Genomic DNA, 18,012 nt, shown 5'->3' with positions numbered 1-18,012 from the left:
AAATGGAATTAAAATGTCATGACAGCATCCAACTGGAGCAGAAGCTTCCACCACCACCGACCGTCGCTTTCTGCACGGCTCTTGTCTTCGGGCCACTCTTAGCTCGATTGCTTTGTCCTGGGCGGTGAGTCACGTGGCTCTTCTGAGCCTCCTTTGCGCATCATTAAGGCAGGGTTTAGGAAGCCCTAGAGGCCCCGGAGCCGGAGGACACGGCCTGTGCTCCACCGCTTGCTCGGGACGAGACCTCGGACAAGATGTGCAACCTCTCTGGGTTCTGTTACTTCGTCCATGAAAGTTCACATTTCACATAAACAACAATATTTTAGTATAAGTATGTCCCAAATACTGCCTGGGACACACTCGTGCGGAAAATTATTCACTGCTTATCTGAAGTTGAAATTTAACCGAGCATCTGTATTTTTGTTTTCTAAATCTGGCAAGCCCATCCATGAAGGATTCGAACCCTGTCTCCAAAAGGATTGTGTTCAGCTGCAAATAGCAGAAAACCTAACAGCAGTACGACAGGGTTTGTGTGTCTTTGTCCTTGTAACAAAAACTCAGAGGCAGGCCGTGGAGGCTGGTCAGCCGTCCGGGACACAGGCTAGTTTACTCTTTCTGTCCTCCCTCCTCTTACTTGTGGCTTCCTAGCTGCAAAGTGGCTGTGTCACTTTCAGGCATCACATCTGCCTCCCGAGCAGGAAAAAAGAGGAAAAGAGAAGGTGCAGAGGACAAAAACTGGACCAGCCCCTTCTTATAAAGAAAGCAAGGCTTCTGTAGAAGCCCCAGTCGGCAGACTTCTGGTTACGCCCAGGATGGGGGGTCCGGTCCCCACTTCTGAAGCTCCTTCCCAAACCAGGACTTTCTGGCTTCTAATTTCACAACTTCTCTGCTGTTTTCAAAGAACCTCTGCGCCCAAGGTCCATCCAACCGGCCACGGCCCCACGGGGCCATTTCACAAGTGGCCATCCCTGCTGAACTTGGAGGGGGAGGGGGAGACCGCACTGTCCAAAACCCGGGCTGGGAAATCACTGCTCTCCTGCCTTGTCTGCAGGGCCTCCTGAGCTCAGGCGGTGGGAGCTGGGACGGGGACCCGAAGGGTCGGCTCTCACGTCTGCAGGCATCTATCCCTCCGAGGGGCCAACGGGCTCATCTTCGCGGGAAATTGACTGGTCTCTTTATTTTAATTTATTTTAATTTTTTAAAGTCTTTACTGAATTTGTTACGATGTTGCTTCTGTTTTATGTTTTTTGGTTTTTTGGCCACAAAACATATGGGATCCTAGCTCCCTGACCAGGGATCAAACCTGTACCCCCCGCAGTGGAAGGCGAAGTCTTAACCATTGAACCACCAGGGAAGTCCCTCGACTGGTCTTTTTAAACAAAGATCCAGCCTTTCCCCACCAGGGTCCTGGACACCAGCGTTTCCCTCTCCCCATTTTCTCTCCATCACTTTTCCAAGCGGCAGGGAGGAAAGAGGAGACTCCGAACATCCCTGGGACCCTTCTCCCCTATTCCCCTCTCCTGCTCTCAGTTTCCCTCCGTCTTGCTCCCCGTCCTGGCCTCTGCCGGTCACAGCCTCGTGTCCACCGACTTCCAGAGCATCTCTCCTGCGCCTGAGCTAGACAGGGGCAGCAGGTCCACGCTCCTCCTGCCTCTGTCCTCACCTTCCCTTCGAGACCTCCGGGCCCCTGGAGCTGGGGGCTGCCGTCCCATGACGACCCCCCCCCAGGGGACTGCCCCAGCCCACGAGCCTCCCCTCAGGCCCCTCCGCACAAACCCACGTCAACTGCCAGGGTGGCTCTGAGCCCGCTGCCCCGAAGGGGAGGCGGCCGTACCCCTCAGAGCCCGTCAGTGGTCACAGCACCTGCTGTGTGCCCTTGACGCCCTGCACAGAGCCTCTCCCCACCCCCTTTATCAATGGGGAAGGGTGGGCCCCCCTCGTGCTCTGGTCCTCCAGGGCCTGCTGGAACTCAGACGCCAGGAGGACCTCGTGTCCCCAGCCCTGGGTGCTGCCGGGAGCAGCTCTCAGCTCACAAATGAGCACCTGGCGGGGCCGGGGGTGGTGGGGCTCAGAGAGGAGCCCAGTGGGCCCGGGGGTCTGCAGGGCCCCTCCAAGGGCAGCAGCGGGCGGTGGGACACCCCCGCGCTGGGCTCTCCGCCTGCCGCAGGCCTTGGTCTCTGATCTGGGGACGGAACTTCTCCCTCTCCTCTCGCGGGCTCCTTCCACCAAAGTGCGTGATGCCTAAGGGCACTGGAAACATGAGTGTCTCCACGTCAGAATCCTTTCTTCGCCACCTCCGCCGCCTCACCCTGACGTCCCCCAAATAAAACTTCTCCTTTCCCTCCGCGAGCAGATCAGTTCCCCATTCGCCGTGACCACACCACCCTCAACTTCTGCCTGGAGTTTCAGGTTCTGAGAGTTATTTTAGGTCTTCCTCCTACGTGCCTGCCTCTCCGGACAGCCCGGCCGCACTGACCTGCCTTCCCCGAGCCTCCAGACCCACGGCGGCCTGGCCGAGGGGCCTCGGCCCCCGCCCTCCGCCCTCCGCCGGCCCCTTGTCCCTAGGAGCCGGGGCGGTGCGTGCTGTTCAGAAGGTGCCTCCGTTCTGGGTCTGCTTTGATTTGAAAACAGCTTTCTTGAGATAACTCACAGAGCATACAATTCACTCATGTAACATGTCCAATTTCAGTGGTTTTTAGTCTGTTCACAGAGCTGCAACCGTCATCACTGCCTAATTTTAGAACACGTTCATCTCTCCTAAAAGAAACCCTGTGCCCTTAGCAGTCACACCCCACCCTGCCCCGGTCTCTTCCTGTCTCCTAGAGCTGCCAGTTCCGGCTGGTTCACATAAATGGGATCGTGTGAAACGCAGCCTTTGTGTCTGGCCTCTTAGCGTGATGTTTTCAAGGCTCATCCACGTTGTAGCACGAATTAAGACCTCATTTCTCTTTCTGGCGAATCATATTCCATCGTTTGGACTGTGAGGCAGCCTGGGGGAAACCCAGCCCCACCACCTACACGCTGTGGGTCTCAGCGAGTCACCGCCCCTCTCTGGGCCTCGGCTTGGATGAGGACAGCCACCTGGGCCTGGCATGAGGATTCCATGGGGGATCTGGGTGAAGTGCCCCGCGCGGGCGGGAGGTGACTGTCACCTTCTCCATCGTCCTCCCCACCGCAAGCGTCCGTGTTCCTCACACAGCACCGCGTTCAGATCCTGCGTACGTCCTCAGCACCCTCCCTGTCACCCTACCATGTCCAGACACGAGGGTGTGGGTGGGAGGGCGGCCGTTTCTGGAGCTCTGCCAACCCTGAACAGGGGTGTCAAGAGCGGGCTGTGGGTGGCGCATCTGGGAAGGACTGGGGGGCACCGGTCAGCGCCCTGCATGCTTGCTTGGGCGGCTCATCAGCCCCCAGCTAGCGTGGCCCCGCACGGAAGTGCGGCTGCAGTGGCGCATCCTCTGGCGTGGGTTTGTCTTCTGTGCAAGCCGGGGTTGCATCTCTTACACAAGAGGAGGGGGTGGGGCTGACTTTGGGGGACCAGGCGTGGCCACCTTTGTCTTACGGCTGCCCAGGCAAGGCAGGGAGGAGGGGACAATGTCCCCTAGTACCTGTCAGGAGAGCACAGCTTCTCCCATGGCACCAGGGCAGACCTGGCTCTTCCTCCGTCCAGCCTCAGAGCTGCTCCCACACCAGCCCCGAGCGGCCACACCCCTGCTGGGCGGGCTCCCTGCCCCCGAACAAACCGGGCCTCTTGGCAGGAAAAGGACCCCCGCAGTCCCAGAACTGAGAAGGGCCCCCTCTCTGAGGCTCCGTCCATTTCCCTGTCTGTGAAATTATTGGGCGGCCTGGTGAGCTCCGAGGTCTGTTCACCTGTGTGTCCCGCCTCCCAGCCTCCCCTCCCAGGCAGCGAGGGCTTTCTCTGTGCCCTCTGTTGAGGGTCATGGGCTGAGAGGATGCTGAGGGTGCCCCCGGCCACACTGTGGACACATTAAGGGACAGGGAGGACAAAAGGGGATCCAGGGAGCCTGGTGGGGGGACCCTAGGACCCACCTTCCCCGCCTGGTGCCTCATCCTCTTTTAGTGCCCCTGGGCGCGTGGTGGGGGTGGGGAGGGCGGTGTTCGAGGAATATTTGAGGCACAAATGAGGAGCAGGTGGGCTTTTCTTTGTGGGTGAGGATGGCCCTCCATCAGCCACTCATTCTAGAGCAGACACGGTAAATCAGTCTCTGCAGAGCCTGTGTGTGGGTCCTGGACACTTGTACCCCAGGACAGGTGGGGGCAGGAAGCCATGGCCATGCATCAAGGGGTCCCCTACCTCCTGGGACACGTGAGCAGCTGTGATGGGGCCATGACGAGGGTGCAGGAGGGCATCTCCCCCAGGTTCGGGGAGGGCAGTATGGGAAAGGCCTCTTGACAGATTCCTGAGGTGGAGAGGGGCTTAGGGCAGGAGTTTCCGGGTAGGAGGAGCTGCATGTACCTGAGGGGCAGACTTTTTCTCAGGCGGGAGTGACAGCACCAGATCTGTCTTGCCGGGTGCTCTGCAGGTCCCCTGCAGGAGAAGGCCTGGGGGGTGCCCCTGCTCCAGGGATAATAAACGGCCCGTCAGAGTGGGAGATGCATGTGGGCTTGGGACGGTCCATCTGGGCCTGCCCTGGTTGTGGCGCCGCAGCAGGCAGGCTGTTCTCATCGTTCTCACGCACAGAGCTCGGCTGCCCACAGCTGCCCCAGGCCGAGTTCCCCGTGTGCACGGTGGAGTTGCCGGGGCATGTAGTCAGGGTACTATGCTTGCAGGTGATAGAAACCCTGCCCTGGAGCTCAGGAAGGACCCTGATGTGTTGGTTCAAGTAACAGGCTCCAGGAAGGATAGGGTGGGACTGGCTTCAGGGACCCTGGTGCAGCCAGCACATGCTCAGGGCAGGCCCTCTCCACCTCTCAGAGCAGACGGCCCCCAGCAGCTCTGGGGGCGCCCCCTGAGCAGAGCAAAAAGAAAGCTCCCCTTCTCTGGTCCAGTTCAAAAAATTCCAGGGAAGGATTGTGATTGACCCAGCCGGGTCACATGCCCTCCTCGTGGCCCAATCAGTGCTGCCCCCAGGCTTCCGAGCCGGATGCCACCCTGCTGCCGGGGAGCAGCCTGTGACCGGAGCCGGGACTGAGAAGCCACAGGCCTGGCACCAGAGCAGCTACCCTGAACGTGCACTGCAAGTGCACTTTCAAAACTAACTGCTATCTTCCCTTACTTAAGAAAGCAAGAATAAAATGATAAATCCAAACATGCAGATAAGAGAAAGGAAGGCGAAGATAAAATAAAATGAGGATAATGAAACCTCTCAGAGAGTTGCATGAAGCTTAAATGAGGCCATGCAGCCACTCAACAAATACTCATTGAGGGTGTAGGCCACCTGAGGCCCTGGGGACTCGGTGGTGAACAGACAGACATGCCCTGCCCCGGGGGAGGGAGACTAGGGAACAGGTAAACCACAGGTAAACACGCTGTATGTGCAATGACGGAAAGACAGGCGCCTCGTGAGCTCACAGGAGGGCCGGGGTGTTCCCTATGGAGGGTGGGCCTGGGTACAGGCGCCGAGAGGGGGCAGCAGGTGGACTGTGACACCAGCGGCTCCCCAGCGCAGGGCGGATGCCCCACTACAGTGACCGCCACTATCGTTTTATTATCACCAGAACCTAGGAAATGGATCTAGTGCTCAGGGGAAGTTTTGCAGGAAAACCCTGAAGGTGTAGGCAATTATTACGTGCGCACATCCTTTGCCCATTTTTACTCTGTACGTCTGTATTCTCTACTCCTTTGTGGCAATTTTCGCATATGGCGCTACAGTCCTTTGCTACACCCCCTGCTCCCACCTCCACACCCCCGTTCTCTACTCTCCACCTGCCCACAGAGCATGAGGTCCCCCACGGTCCCTTCCTTAGGTATTTAGTGTTCACCCAGCTACGTCTTTGGGCTGGGCTTTGTGCCACTTCTGACGTTCACTGTTGCCCTGTGATGTTTAAGAAAGAAACACGTAAGGCTGTAAGAAGCATCCTCTGGTAGATAAACCTGAGTGTAGGAATTGCTGGATCTGTTTACAGCTCTCAGCAAGTACTGCTGAAATGCCCCGTGGGGAAATGTCACTCACCCACACTGGACATCTTCACTTTTAAGTGTGGCCATTTCTCCAGGTGGGGAGCATATGTGGCTTTTTAGCCCACGGTCCTGTGATCACCAGTGAGGGTCCGTGTTTCCCACAGCCTTGGAGTCTAGGGCACTTAGGTGAGTGAAAGTCTGTGGAAACCTTCCTTTCCTGACTTCACCGAGAATCCCTCAGAGAACTGGGTGCAGGGAGCAAACTACCGCTGTGACCATGTCCGGTCCCCACGGGCACCGTGCCTCCACTGCCGCAGCTCTGCCACCCCGGGCCCTGAGCCACATCTGAGTCTCCCTGGGCCCCCCAGCGGCGCCCAGCCCTCGAGAGCCGCCGCCTTGGTTCCTCCCTGCAATCTGGAAGGCAGATGGGCTGCCCTTCCGCGGCCTCCTTTCCTGTGACCGTCCCCCAAGGCGTGGACAGGCTGGTAGATGGGTGGGCCAGGAGGTGGCAGGGTGTGACCGGCCAGATTGCAGGGCGGAAGCGAGCAGCGTAGGGCTGGCAGCGCCGTGCAGCCAAGAGGCGCCCGGGCTGGGGTGCTGGGAGAACCTCTGGGACCCCCCGCGCCACCACCCTCTGTGGGTTCTTGGTCTCTCTGGGCCTGGGTTTCCTCATGTGCAGGAAGGTGGATCATTACCTGCCCCGGGGTTGTTTCGGGGTTTGGATGAGAGCGTGTCTGAAGCACCTAGCACCGCCCCTGCGCAGGTGGGACGCCAGGTGGCTGCTCCCCCGCCACAGGAGAGCTCCTCTGAGAACACCTGGCCGGGGCTGCATTTGGCCCAGCCTGGAACTGGGATTTTAGCTGCCTGGCTTTGCACACAGGATATTTAACGGCTTTGCCCAGAGAACCTGACTTCACAATTCTCACAACGTGACCGTCATCCCGATTCCTGACAAAGCTTCGGTGTAGGTAAAAACAAATGACCTGGAGTCAAGGTTTGGGAGCCCCCAGAGGCATGTCCCAGGACTCCAGGATTCTGAGGAGCCCTGGGCCAGGTGGAGGGAGCCCCACGGAGGGATAGGGAGTCCAGCCTGGCGGCCTCTGTCCAGGCTCTGCCTAGCTGGCCGCTGTCCTGGCGCTCCGCCCAGATCCTCAGTCCCTACTAGGGCCGCGCCCACACCCACACCCCGCCCACTCCCAGCCCCGCCCATATTCTTAATCCCCACCCACGCCCCTAGTCCCCTCCCACTCCCATGCCGCGCCCACATGCCGTTGCCCCCACTTCCGGGCGCACCTGCTGGCTCGCGACCACCAGACCCCGCTACTCTCACCTGTGTTCCCCCGGCACCACCGCCATCGCAGGGGAGGACGCAGGCGGGGAGCGAGGGTCCCTGGAGCAGCCCCACCGGAAGGGACGGGAGCTGCTGCATAAATCCGTGTCCTCCCGCCTCTCCAGCCCTGGGTGGACGGTGGCTTTTGCTGGTTCCCTCCCTCCGGGTCTCACTTCCACTCCACTGCCCCGCCTTCTGGCCTTGACCGAACTCTGGGAGGACCAAATAAGACAGTGCCGGCCACTTGTTCACATCCTGCCCCAGAACAAAGCATTTCCCAGCGGCTGTTTCCCATTCCCAGAATCCAGGTAGGACGTTCAGCCTGCCCACCTGCCGGGCTGACTCCACCTGAAGGGCTGGCCTGAGCACCAGGGGGAGCCTGCCTGTGAGTGACCTGAGTCACGATTTGGGGTCCTGTTTCCCACAAGGCGGCCTTACCCTCCCCAGAATCACGTGGAGGAAAGGGCAGAGTGATGACTGTGTAATGCAGGCTCCTGGGCCTCCCAGCCCTTCTAATCCCAGGGGAAGGAGCCAGGCAGAGCCCGGCTGTGGAGCCCGACCCCAAAGGAGAAATCAGTAATGGCAATCCCGTCTTTATTTAAAGTTTTGATACTTTGCTCATATGGATTTCTGTCATTTATTCTAATATTTTAAAATATTGGGTTAAAATGGGATTTATCTTGTATACTGAGGGTTTCTTTGGTGCCCGTTAAATTCTGTACCTCAGTACTTGCCAGGTCCCCATCCCAGGAGCCTTCATTTTCACAATCGCTCCAGGTGATTCTGATGTATATTAAATTTGAGACCCTGTGCGTCAAGAGTGATAACCTGCAGCCGCCCTCAGATGGCTGCAATCAAGAGCCTCCGGAAAGGAAGGCATATAGTCAGAACGCTTTCGGTTGCAAGAAACAGACTCAGCTAAAACCAGCTCGAACAGTAGGACATGTATTATTGAACCAGCAGTTCAGAAGCATGGGTGGGTTTCATGGTGGGATTCAGCAGCTCAACAATGCTCTGAGGGGCCCCCACCCTTTCCGTCCATCTCCCCCCGCCCTGCCCCGCATCAGCGTCCTCCTCAGGGTGCTGGCCATGGGGTAGCCACAGAAGCAAGGACACAGAAGCTTCCTCTAGGCATGTGGGAGCCAGAAAATTCTCCAGAACCCCCTCTCCGCACATCCCACTGGCTGGAGTGGGATCACATGCCCACTTCTGAGCCAGGAACGAGCCACTTTCTGAACCTGCAGATGGACTGTGGCTGGCTGGGCAGGGTCCAGGGCTGAGCGGTACCCTGGAGCAGCTCTCGCGGGGATGTTTAGAATGGAGACCTACACCAAGTGGTGGCTGAGCCGGTGAGGAGGAAGAGGGGTGAGGGGTGGGTGGGGGGCCAGAGGCCCAGGAAGGCAGGCTTCCCCGTAGACACACCAAGAAGGTATTTCAGAGCTGGTTGACGGGGCCCCTTGGTGACAGGCAGAGCTGCCTTTGTGAGGACAAAGGAAGGCACTTCTGCCCCCGATGCAGCCGCACCTGCCTTCCCTGCCTGTCCTCTGGGGCAGTGTACTCCCTGCAGAGTCTTACTCTGCAGCCCTGAAGCCAGGTGGACAGGGTGACCTCACGGACCTCCCGCTCAGCCCTGCTAGTGTGTCTCTGCCTGGGGCTCTGGGTGGGCCTCCCCTTCTGCAGGAGGAGCCATCCCTGGATTGGGGTGGGAGGACCAGTCTTGTGTGAGGAGCTGGGGGGAACCAAGAGATGCCCCCAGGGCTGGGGGGGGGGCTTCACACTGGAGCCCAGGACTCTCTCTGCTCAGGGTCCTTTCCCTGCCCTCGTGGTCGACTCAAAGCCCCAGACGCTGATGCCCACACAGGTGGCTGATGGCCAGGGCAGGGTGCCGCCCACCTGGGCCCGGGTGCAGCCCCTTTTCCCAGCTTCCCCTGCGTAGCCATCCCTCTCTCACTTACCACAACGCCTCCTCTCCGCCTCTCCGCCTCCCCACTTGCAGCGAACACAGTTTCTTGCAGTTCGAGCCATTTCCAGTCTTTGCCACAAAACTGAAGGAGGCCTATGGACTTGGCAACTGACAGTCCTTAAGAATCGCTCTTGTGACTGGTCACCCCGGGGTTCGGGGCAGAAAACTGATGGAAGGAGGCCACGGTGATATCACTAGGGCACATCAGCCTCTGATCCTGATCTATTTACTTGTGTGATTGGGGTTTCTCACACTTTCACATTAAAAACCCACGACAGGAATGGGATTAATGTGGAACTTTGTCTTTTCCTGGCAATAAGTAATATGTATGGAAGGATACACAAACTACTCCACACAATCTGTCCATCCCTCTTTTTAGGAGAGATATTTCTAATAAAAATTTACCTTTTATGTTTAATAATTCTCAAACTGTGTAATAAATTCACATGGTTTGTATCAGCTGCATACTACCAGTAATTATCATGATAACCCGATCCAGATGACAAACTGGAACACGCGAGAATGTTTAAAATCTTGTTATTCCAACGTTTTTACAGAGTTCTGTGTGATAGGGGAATCTAAATACGTTAGGACAAAATTCTATTGGGTGGAATGGAAATATACGGTGAGGGGGGAAGGAGCTGTGTGAAAATTCAGGTGTCAGAGAGGAGGCTTTATATACATATATTTTTTAAAAGATTTATTATTTATTTTTGGCTGTGTTGGGTCTTAGTTGTAGCACGCGGGATCTTTGTCGAGGCACGTGGGCTCTTTCGCTGCAGTGCGTGGGCTTCTCCACGTGGGCTCTAGTCGAGGCACGCGAGCTCAGTAGTTGTGGTGTGCGGGCTCAGTTGCTCCACGGCATGTGGGATCTTCCCTGACCACGGATCGAACCCGCGCCCCCTGCATTGGAAGGCAGATTCTTTACCACTAGACCCCCAGGGAAGTCCCTATATATTTTAGATAACAGTTCTTTATCAGGTATGTGACTTGCGAACATCTTCTCCCGTTCTGTGGCTTGTCTTTTCATTCTCTTAGTGTCTTTCACAGAGCAGAAGTTTTAAAATTTTAATGAAGTCCACTTATCCAATTTTTCTTTCATGGATCAGGTTTTTGGTGTTGTATCTAAAAGCTCATTGTGTCAGCTAGGGACCTGGTGAAAATTCAGATGTTAAGAGTTTGTTCGCGTATTTTTAAATGGACCGTGATGCCTATCAAAACGCTATCACTTCTAGCCCATCAGCCACCCTTTTATTTCGAAATATTCATATTTAACAATATGTCAGATTTTATATCTTGGCAGCTAATTTAAACTTCTGCCGAAGATTTTTACATATAACAGATACGTGTTTGAGGAAGTCCACCATCCCTCAGAATTATTGTTTTTTAATATTTATTTAGGCTGTGCCAGCTCTTAGTTGCGGCATGCAGACTCTTAGTTGCGATATGCATACAGGATCTAGTTCCCCAACCAGAGATCGAACCCAGGCCCCCTGCATTGGGAGTGCGGGGTCTTACCCACTGGACCAACAGGGATGTCCCTCAGAATTATTTTTAAAGACAAGTGGTCTGCAGTGGCTGGTGGTCTGCACGCCCAGGCCGAGTTGGCCTGGTGGGACTCCAGCTCTGCCAAAGACCCAAGGGTTGTTCCTGGGCCATCTCCAGAGTGAGAAACCAGCCCATGGGAGGCAAAAGGGAGCCCAAAGTGTAGCGGCAGCGTGGGCATTCAGCCTCCACCCGTGTGGGTCTGTGTGGCCATGCAGCCAGTCGGAGCCTCAGTCCCTCCACCTGTAAAATGGGGGTTCCAGTAGCCTCTGCCTGGCAGATAGGTGAGAACTAAGTGGGAAAATGCAGAGCTTGTGCTCAGCTCAGTGCCTGCCCCCAGCAAGCCCTCCTCAATGTGGCAGCTCCTGCAGTGACTCACCATGACTGTGATGTGGCCAGACTGGCCTGGCCGTCCGTCTGACCCAGTCACCACAGGCCTCAGTCCTCCCAGGTGGGGACACGGGAGCCTTTGGACTGGCTCGGGACCTGAGCGTGGTCTCTAATGATTGCAGTTTTATTCTTGGTGTTTTGGGATCTGTCACGTCTCCAGTGGTGTTCAGCACCCTGTTTAAATCAGTGACAATGCAACTGATAATTTTTTTAATATTTATCTATCTATTTATTTATTTGGCTGCACTGGGTCTTAGTTGCGGCATGCGGAGTCTTAGTTGCAGCATGCGTGCAGGATCCAGTTCCCCGACCAGGGATCGAACCCTGGTCCCCTGCATTGGGAGCGCGGAGTCTACCCACCGGACCACCAGGGAAGCTCCTGCAATTGCTAATTTAACACAAAGAACTGACAACGATGTGCTGTTTGTAGGGGTCAAGGTGCAGCAGAGCCCAGGCTGGACCCAGCTTCTGCTAATGCTCTGTGAGAATCTCGTGCCTGTCCATCAGTCCACCTGTCCGTCGGCCTGGCCGAAAGCCCCTGAGGCTGGCTTCAGGCTGTCTGTTTGATGCTCAATGCTCCACCTGGCCCACTGGTGGCATGTTAACACATCTGAAATCTAGAGGCATCTTAGGATCATAACGGCGAGTGTTCTCTTTGCTTAGTGGCACTTAAAATGATGGTGAGTCTTAATATCTGTGGTGCCTCAGAGTCCATGAAGTAAGGGAGCCGGTATGATTAAACACTGATGTATGAAGTCTGGAACACTTGCTTTTAAATCCACGTTCTTTTGTGACACGGGTTCAGGACCCTTTGCTCTTCCCCCAGGACAGGAGGGGTCCACACCTGATCACATTCTGAAAGCCAGGGGATGGGAGATGCCAGACATTTGTGTTCCAAGTAATCCTTCACCACAACCCTCATTTCCACAAGGACAGAGGCCCAGGAGGTCAAGGGACTGGTGGGGGCCACGTGGCTAGTTGGTGACCCAGCTGACAGACCCCGGAGCAGTGCCCCTGGGGGTGGCAACCAGGATTTGACAGTCGTGCCCCCACCCTGAGCCTTGCACTGTGTTCCCACCAGCTTTCTCTGCCTAGCTCGCCCCAGTGGGCAGGCCAGGATGGGACAATGGTGCCCTCCCCCCCCCCCCCCCCCCCCGAGCCTTGCACTGTGTTCCCACCAGCTTCCTCTGCCTAGCTCGCCCCGGTGGGCAGGGCTCAGTCAGGAAGAAGGATATTTTTTGGCACATTGCTGTATTTTTGTATTTGGGAATTGGGGAACTTGGAACTTCGCATGCAGATTTATGCCAAATGAGATGCAAACCAGGGCTGTAGTGTTCTGAAGTTCTGGCCCCTCTGTCTCTTAAGACCGTGACCTTGGGACCCCAGCTTGTCTCTAAGAAACAGTCTGTGTCTGTTGGAGGAAGAAGGAAGGGAAAAGGCACCGATTTTGCTAAAATGTACTAACCGGGCAAATGCACCAGATATGCCGCAAAGCACTTTAGGGAAAGAGGCAAAGTGGGCGCGGGTAGGGAGGTAGGGCGAGGGCTGCAGGCAAGGAGAAGCGGGGCGCACAGAGGCCAGGGCAGCGGCTTGGGCGTTCCTGCAGGGTGACATTAAACGAATGGGACGCAGACAAATGCAGAGCACACGCAAACGCCCCAGGCCAGAAGCTGTGAGCGGGAATCCTGCGCCCCCCGCACGCCGCTCCGTAACTCGGTCAGCGTGGGGCATAGGCCACCAGGGCGCGCGGTGCGGGGCGCGGCGGGAGGGCGCCCCCTGCCGGCTGAGCGCGGAGGCGGCCCCGGCCCGGCCCGGCCCACGCGGCAGGCGGCAGGCGGCGGGCGGCAGGCGGCGGGCGGGGGGGGCGCGGCGGCCGGAGGAGGGACGCCTGCCGCTCGCCTCCCGCCGGGACGCCAGACGCTGCGGCTGTAAAACTGCGAGGCGGGCGCCCGCCGACTGCTCCGAGGTGGGTGTGCGCGGCGGCGCGCTCAGCTCCAGGCCCCCACCCGCCCGCCCAGGGCGCGGCCTGCGGAGGCGGAGGCGGCGGCGGGGGTGGGCGCGGGCTAGGGGCCCGCCGAGCGCGCCACTCGAGCTCCCTGCACGGCACCCTCACGGCTATCCCCACGTCAGCCCGCGCTCCCGGCCCACGGCACCCACACTGCCACCCCCGCGGCACCCGCGACACCCCCGACACCCCCACCACGACATCCCGCGCTCCCACACTCTCCGCGCTCCTCGCTTCGCGGCACCCTGCGCTCCCCTCACGGACATCCCTCCCTACTGAGCGGCGCGCGTCTCTCTCTCTACAGCAGCCGCTCTCCCACCCCGGCACCCCGCGCACCCGCATTCCGCCCGCGCAGCCCCCACACTCGCACCCGCGCTCCCGGCCGCCGGCTGCGCCCTAGAGCTTGCGGCCCCCAAGGCTGGCCCGCGCCCTCGGCCGAGTTCTCAGGACGCGCCCCGGGGTCCGCGACTGCCCGAGTGGCCGGGACGGCGGGGGCGGCCCTCGGCGTTGGGCGGCGGCGGGCGGAGCCACTCTCCCGCGCCGACCCCGCACGGAGCCCGGCGCCCCGGGGCGGAGCTGAGCGCGATGGGCGCCGAGCGGGAGGCAGGTGGCGCAGCGGCGGCGGCGGCGGCGACGAGGGGCAGGAGGCGGAGGCGGGGCGCGCGGGGCGGGGGCCGCGGGGCCCCGTGAGACGCTCGGGCGAGCGCGCGGCAGCCGGAGCCGGCGCCCGCGAGCCAAAGGCGCGGCGGCTGGACCGGGCGCGGGCCGCGGAGGCCGGAGACCGCCCGGGGCGACGTGCGCGCTTTGTTCCCGCGCGGGCGGCCGGCGGGCGGAGTGAGCGGCCCGGAACGCGACTGGGCATGGCCCGGGCAGCCGCCCTGCGCGCCCCGGCCCCGTCTCGCGCCTGAGCGCGGCCGGCGCGAGAAGACAGCGCGCGGATTGCCCCCAAGTTACGGAGGCAGGGACCGAGTTCGAAAGAAAAGCCACTTCAGGAGCCGGGTCGCGAGAGTGCAATCGCCTCCCGTCCGCCGGACCCCCGGACCGTAAGTGTCCCGCCCGTCCGCGTTCTGCCGCGCTGTCACCCGACTCCGCCCGCGGCTGCTGTCCTAGGGTCTCCCTGCAGCCAGGCAGAGTGCGTGGGCCTCCCGAGGCCCCCTCTCCCCACTTTGCAAAGTTGGAGCCCACAGCGGGGTGGGGCCAGCCCAGTCAGCGCCCGCCCACTGACCACCCCCAAGGTGAGCGGGCGCTTGACCTGCTGGGGGTGTGGTCAGACCTAAGGTGGGACCTGCGTGCGGAAGGTGGGGAGTCCTGCGGGTTCCCCTGCGGTGCCCGCGCTTCCCGACAAAGAGGCCTCGGGCCATGTGACAGGGGACTGGTTGGGGGGCAGAGAGGGTGACCCTAGGACAGATGGAGGTGCCTGTGGCCATGCTGGGGAGGGCCAGAGCTCCTTCTAGCCCCTCCCCCTCTTGTTTTGGTTCCTGGACATGCCTCCCAGCGCAGGAGCCGTTAAACATTTTTAGGGGTGAAGTCCTGGGGGGGTGGGTCCTGCCCCACTCCCCGTGGCTGGGGAGAAGGTCTTGAACAGCATCCGCTGGATCCTGACAGCTCCGGGGCCTCGGGCGCAGCCCCGTGGCAGCGATTCTGCTCACACGCTTTGGGAAGCGTCCATCTGCATGTTGGGCAGGCTGGGAGCCAGGCTGTGGGAACGGCGGAGAGGGAGGTGTGAGCCGACGTGGAGGGACAGATGGCTGGAAATTCAGCCCTAGACGGGCTTACGCGGAGCAGAAGGCGGCGGGGCTGGTGGCAAGCCACACTCGGAGCCACCGGGCTCTGAACACACAGCCCCAGGCTGTTCTGCCTTCCGGCCCCCGGGAACTGTGTGTGTGCTCAGAACCCTGTAGGAGTGGAGACCCCTGCCAGTCCCCCCCCCCAGAGTAACTGTATTCCCCACGATTTGGGCTGAGGCTGGCCGATCTCTGGCCTGTTGCAGAGACCAGGGAGAAACATATTTCCTTTGAGAATAGAGATCTTGTGCTCCTGTGGGGGGATGATCTGAGCAACCATCAGGCCCTGACTTTGACTAGTGGCCAGGACACCAAATCATTATGTCTAACTGGGCGTGTGTTTCCTCCCCTGGACCCAGAAACAGGAGGTTCCCAGGGCGGCCGCCTTCAGAGGACAGGGGCTGGCCGGGGACAGAGGGAGGGCAGCTATTCTGTGTCCCTCGTCGCTCTCCCAAGTTGCCGCAAGTTTTGAGAAACTTCTTGAGGTTGGGCCCCTGGGGGGGTTAGCTCTTGCCTGCCCTGGACGCCAGGAAGCCCCCCGCATCTTTTCAGGGGCAGGGGCAGGGCACACTCATAGAGGGCTGGCACTGTGATGGGCACTGTGGTCTCGCTGTGTCACCCCACCTCCCACCCTCTGCATGGGGGTCCCAGAGAGGCAGGGGGTTCTGTTCTCTCTTCTGTGCAGCTGACAGCCTGGTCCCTAAAGAGCCCGGCTGCGTGGGGCTCTGTTGCCGGGCCACCCTCATACGATGCGAGGGAAGAGGAGGGTAGGGGCGCTGAGCAGAGGAGCAGATGTGGTGCCTGGGGCTCCCGAGAGCTAGGCGGACTCTGGGTGGGAGGGGACATCACATGAGGACCAATTTTCTGTCGGAATCCGGCTCTCTCTGGAGTTGCCTTGATCTGTGTGTGATGCGGGGGAAGGGACGTGGTACCCGGTTGCTCACAGGCCCACCCAGGGTCCCCGGGCTGGCGAGCTGGAGGATGTGGGGTGGACATCTTCCTCCAGGACCCTCTGGGGCTGCTCTGGGCCACCCACCAGCCCTTCCTCTGTCACCAGGTGATCCGCATAATGAGTTACCACCTCCAGGAAATCTCTCTGATTTGGGTTCACATATTTTCATTTCTGCATAACTGGAAGAAATTAATTTTCCTTCCTACGTAAGGATCTGGAGACGCCGGCAGGCTGGGTCACTAATCCACAAGATCCAAGCCCACGAGGCTGCTGTAGGGGGGCGGCTTTGCGCACTGGTCTCCGGGCAGCAGGGGAGGCTGGTGTCGGGGGAGGCATCTCCCTGCCACCTGGAAGTGCCCTGGAGCTCTCGGCGCCCTCCCCCTTCCAGCCACTTGCCTGCCTCCTGCAGGACCTGCAGGGTGGTGGTTGAATTCAGTTCTTCTGAATTCCCTTGCCAGTCAGTGTGTGCATGTGTGTGCACACGTGTGTGCTCAGAATCCGGAACGCGGGCGAGGTGAAGAGCTAGCACACAGTAGGTGCTTAATGAGCGGTGCTCTGGGGGCGGGAACTGGCGTTTCCGTGGCCCAGCTCTCACCGCGTGTGGTCTGTCCGGCCGCCAGCACGAGTCAGCCTGGGGCCCAGGCATGCGTTGCCCAGCCAGGCTCAGCGCTCACACTCACCGCCTGAGTCTGCGGGACAGCCTGCGGGGCGGTGGGACTTTCCCCGTTTCACAGACGCCCGCCGGGGGAGGTATGGGCTGTCGATTCCATGAGGGGAGCCTGGGTGCCCCACCCCCATCCAGACAGCAGCTGCCTTGGCCTCCCTGTGTCTGTAGCCCTGGTCCCCGGCCCACCTGTCAGGGTTCCTTCCACACCTGGGGGTGCTGGTGGTGACTGCTGGGTGCTAAGGGGGGGTTAACGCCCCAGATGTCGGAACCCTCACCTGGACACAGTCTCAGGCTCGTGGGGCACAGTTGTAACTGACATCCAGGGCACCACCTGGGGCTGGGGGCCACCTGGGATCAGGGCCGGGGAAGGTGAGCACCTCTGCCGTGTCTGGGTCACAGAGGCCCAAGGCCAGCCCCCTACCCTGTGCCACCACACTGGACAGGGGAGGGGTGGTCATTGTCACTCGAGGCCCTCTGGAAGCCGCTGGACGTTGTCTGTTAGAACGCTCGCATCGCTGTTGGGCGGCCGGTGTCACCTCCCAGACCCGGGTGGGGCGGCCTGAACTCTGTAACTTGTAAACGTGGGACTGCGGCCACTGTTGCACTTACTGGACCGTACTGGCTCTGGAAGGTGCCTGTCACGCATCGCTGCACTGCTGGACAGGTAGTCATCCAGGCCGGGGGTAGAGTGGTCGTAACGCAGCACCAACAGCAGCTCACACCCCGATGGCAGGCTGTTTCCTCTCGTGTGACCTCAGGACAACCCTGAAGGTGGGCACCCTCGCTGTCCCATTCTCCAGACGGGGACACTGAGGCCGGGAGAGGTCCACCAGAGGGTGGACAGGCCCCTTGAGCTTTCCGCCAAGTTCTGACTCCGGAGGGCCAGCGTGGGGCCTGCAGGCATGCTTCCTTAGAGCCCCTGACAGATTCCCATGTCCCCCCACCTGGAGCCTCTGCGTCCGTCTGCATCCGAGGGAGGGGCAGGAGGAGGCTGGTAGCTCGCGATTGGTGGGTGTCCGTCTGGGGTGTGGCCTTTGAGGGCCCAGGCTCGCGGGGAGGGGGGAGCTCAGAGGGGTTGGTTGGTGGAGCCTCCTTTTTTGCAAGAGATCACAGCTCCTAGAGGCGTGGGTCTCCGGGTCCAGGCCAGGCTGCGCGGGCACCACGCTGCGGGTCAGGCTCCAAGACGGTTGGACACACCTCCAAATCCTTTCTGGGCATCGTGCCACCAGACTTCTGGGCAAAAAAGGAGCAGGCGTGCTTCTGCTGCCACGGTTCTGAGGCCGGAACCCTGCTC

At 59.7% G+C, this 18,012-nt stretch overlaps 1 protein-coding gene across 4 annotated transcripts in view; it reads left to right on the top strand.

Moving 5' to 3' along the window:
- Positions 1 to 18,012, top strand: part of CBFA2T3 (CBFA2/RUNX1 partner transcriptional co-repressor 3) — an 83,558-nt gene that overhangs the window by 15,105 nt on the left and 50,441 nt on the right. The window contains exon 1 of one of the 4 annotated variants that reach the window (XM_032613877.1): positions 13,150 to 13,276. The exons of 2 other annotated variants lie outside the window; for them this stretch is intronic. The gene's annotated coding sequence lies outside the window, so the exon portion shown is untranslated. Of the gene's footprint in view, positions 1 to 13,149; positions 13,277 to 14,010; positions 14,359 to 18,012 lie in introns of those variants that run through there. One more of the 4 variants, XM_032613876.1, reaches the window with a different exon arrangement.

This window comes from Phocoena sinus, chromosome 19 (assembly GCF_008692025.1).
Source record: "Phocoena sinus isolate mPhoSin1 chromosome 19, mPhoSin1.pri, whole genome shotgun sequence".
Lineage (NCBI taxonomy): Eukaryota > Metazoa > Chordata > Mammalia > Artiodactyla > Phocoenidae > Phocoena > Phocoena sinus.
Note: the sequence above shows the minus strand (reverse complement) of the source record. Positions and strands in the feature narration are given on the sequence as shown.